The following is a 3,716-nucleotide window of genomic DNA, read 5'->3' as shown; positions in this document are numbered from 1 at the left end:
CCTGCACACACAGTGTACCGCATGAGCGATATGCCTGGGCAGGTTATCCCGTATGTGCACAGGCACACTGGGACATGCCTTCTTATGCGTATTATGCCCATACGGATGCGTGAGCCCTCATATAGGTAGCATGTTGTGCAAGCAAGGTTTTCCCCTGTGTGTGTAGGCTACTCGGCATATGGATAGGCCTAGCCAGCCCCTACACGTCAACATGGCGATATGCGAAGATGCACTCATAGTAAGCCCATTCGACATGCTGACACGCCTAGCGGGGCTTGTGCTCCCGCCCATGCAAGCAATTTGGGGACCATGTTCCTCGGGCATAGACACGACATTGCCACAACCCATAACCAGTTCAACACCTTGGTGCCCAAACCATTTTCGAACTCATTTTTAAGTTCAAAATAATTATTTTCCATTTTCATAACTCAATTTAAACATGCAAATTCATATGCACACATCCTTTGAAGACAAAACACTCAAAATCTACCAAACACTCAACGTAATATGATCTTTAAAATAATACTCATGCATGCATGAAACAAAATAAAAAAAATCATGAATTTCATTATTTTAAAATGTTTTCAAAGTCTAGAAAACACATTAGTAGAGTACATGAAAATACAAAGACCCTTGCCTAAACTTTCAACTTTTTTGGTTCAAAAAATGAGATTTGTAGAAAACCTATTTATTCGAGCCCAAAGACTGTTTAAACTCATTAATATTTCGTCTTTTGAATTTTCAAATGGATTTCATATTTTAATTTCGTATTTTATTTAGTTAAATAATTATTGAAATTATTTATTTCATTTTTCTCGAAATTAATTTATATTTTAAAATTTAATAAAAAGATTTTGTGGAAAATGGAGGAAAAATGGCAGAAATCCTATGGGAACGCCTACAGAAGTAATCCCGCTCGTGTGGGCTCAACATGTCGTTCTCATGCGGGCTCAGCATTTCGCGCACATGTGCGCCCGTGCAACCAACACAGGACGTGCACACTATGCACACGTCCCATCCACGCGAGGTGTGAGGTGGGGTCTTTGCAAGTGTCCCATCATGCATAGATCCCTATGCAAAAGCCATCCGTGAGGTAGGCCTGCACGCATAGCAAGCTAGGTCTGTGGCGTGCAGTAGGCTGGGACAACATGCGGTACCTCAGGTAACGCACGGAAGGTTGGGACAGCATGTGCGGCATCAGGTAGTGCGTTGCCCCCTTGGGTATTGTGCACTGCCTTCAGGCACCGTGCACTGCCTTTGGGCAGTGTGTGCCACTAGTTGGGCAGCGAACTGCCATTACCACTTGGGCAATGTATCACTCTCATTTGGGTGGCATGCCTTCTATTTTTGTGCCACTGTCATATTGTGTCATCTATCCATCAGTCACATCCATTGGTCATCACATCTTATCTTTTCACATTGACTTTCTCTCTCTTCATAAAATTTTACCATTTGGCGCAAATCTAACGGTCCACATTTTCAATAAATAGGGACCCTCACTTCACTATTTCCTTTATCACTTACATTTCATTCTTCATCCACCAAAGAGTTTTTAGAGAGAGGGAGTCATCTAGAGAGAGAAAGAAAGGAGGAGAAGAAGAAAAAAATGTAAAAAACACCAAGGCTTCGGTAAGAAATTTAATATTTACTTTTAAACATCATAAGGAGTATTTCTAGATTAAAATTAACGAAGTTTGGACTAAATGGTTGCATGATTTAATTAAATGCTTAAATGAACTAATTTACATCGAATTCATGTTTTACAAACATATGTAAATCGATTTTTTGCATGTTTAATTTAAATGATTAAATGCTTCAGATAAATATGAATATGTGATACATTATACAGTGGTAAAGTGGTTAAACATGAAATGATGTCTAGAAATGAGAAATATATATGGTTATTGGCATGCATGATTCATAAAATATTTTATTAGGCTTTTTATCTCTGAGAGGTTTCTGTTTCTTCCCTATCTGGTCTGAAAAGAAGTGAGAGAACCGCTCCTTATGGATGACGGCATACCCTCTGACGAGAGTGGTGATGTGATATGATTGTATGGATCACCATTGGCAAAGTACAACGGTGGCTATAGTTGACATGTAGGACCACTATGGTTGGCACGACCGTGGTCATAGAACGTGTTATGGTTTATCAAGCCGTCAATATGTTGTTGGTTTGGTAAGCCACACATTACTGATATAATATAAAATGAATTGGCCATTCCACATGGGTAGTCAAAAATTCGTATTGCCCTCAAAAGATGGAAGTTGGAACAACTTCGCATGAAGAGTAAAATGAGAAAACGAAAATAGTGCGTATCATGATTTATTTAATTTTTTTAATTTTCAGCATGATTGATTTGATTGACATGGTATGACTTTGACTTGATGTTTTCTTTATTTAAAGTAAATTATTTTCATAATTTATATAGAACCCTGACATGACTCTTGATGGTAAGTAATGATGGTACTATATAATTACCTTTAAAATCTTATGATGTTATTTAAATACTATTTTTCTTACTGAGTATATGGAACTCACCCCTTTCCATGTCCCCTACAGATGAGAAAGATAGTAAGGAATCAATTGTTGATCTACCCCTATGAAGTCTTTGAGGATCCCGTGGATCCATGAACTTTTATGAGTGCATAATTATCTCGCACTCTAATGAGTCTATCTTTTATAGAGGCTTGTAATTAATTTTATCTCTGCCTCAGTATTTTATAGAACTCTATTATTATTTTTTAAGGGATTGTAATTATTTATTCTACTGCATACAATTATCTATTATGCACTCGTAATTTTTTTTCAGTATTTGGCACTATTATGCCTTAGTTAGCATTTGAGATGTCACAAGGTTATTTGCAGCTAGAAGGCGAAGTAAGGTTTCTCGGCAACCCATGGATTTTTAGAAGTTTTATGGAATCTGAGTGAAAGAAGAGCTTAAGGGTGAGCTCTTGGAAATCTTAGTGAAGAAAGAAAATCAAGAAGAAAAGAAGAAAGTTTACCTTAAGAAAGAGGAAAGCTTCTTGGGTCTCCTTGGTTTTGTCTCTCTTAAGGCTCTTTCTCTCTTTATCTCGGCCAAATGAAGAAGAAGAAGGAAAAATAAATAAGAGGGAAGAGAGGAGAGGAAGAATTGGCTTTAAAAAGCCAAAGGAGGGTGTATGTGATCCAATAGCACTTGGCCGTTGATCGGCCAAGTGGCCGACCAGCCATCACCTTATGGCGTGCATACACGTTATGTGTCATCTGGGCAGACAAGGCAGCATGCAGATGGAAGGTGGACGTGACGTGAGGCAGCCCTACCCGCAATGTCATGTGAGGCGATTGTGCGGCACTGGTTCACTTTTTTGCTGCAGGTCACACGTGACTATGTGGCACAGGGGCTTGAAGGCTCGCGGGCGTGTGGACTCGAGTGTCCATGCACATGCCCATGCATATTTCCCACGGATCCCTTCTCTATTTCTTTTTTATATTTAAATTTTCTTAATATTTTTGGCAAAATTAAAATTTAATTCATGCCTTTAGTATTTTAAATGCCAAATTAAAAATTAAAACATAATAAAATACCATATACGATAATAAAAGGCTTAGGGGTGTCACAACTTGGTATGTTTTCTCAAAGTTTTGGCAGTTTTCTCTATCTCCAGATGATAGAAGAAGGATTCTCCACGATCAAAACTGGTCATAAAAAGAAAAGAACGCAATTAGTTAT

General features: G+C 38.3%; 1 long non-coding RNA gene across 1 annotated transcript; it reads left to right on the top strand.

Annotated features, from left to right (window-relative positions):
• Nucleotides 1-1,524: 1,524 nt before the first annotated feature.
• LOC148252993 (uncharacterized) lies at nucleotides 1,525-3,491 on the top strand. The gene is made up of 2 exons (XR_015813645.1): nucleotides 1,525-1,629; nucleotides 2,564-3,491. It is a non-coding gene; the product is annotated as an uncharacterized LOC148252993 (long non-coding RNA).
• The last annotated feature ends 225 nt before the right edge of the window (nucleotides 3,492-3,716 follow it).

This window comes from Carica papaya, chromosome 7, assembly GCF_054855325.1.
Source record: "Carica papaya isolate Zhongbai chromosome 7, ASM5485532v1, whole genome shotgun sequence".
Classification (NCBI taxonomy): Eukaryota; Viridiplantae; Streptophyta; class Magnoliopsida; order Brassicales; family Caricaceae; genus Carica; species Carica papaya.
The sequence above is the reverse complement of the archived record's forward strand: the minus strand, read 5'-3'. Positions and strand labels throughout refer to the sequence as shown.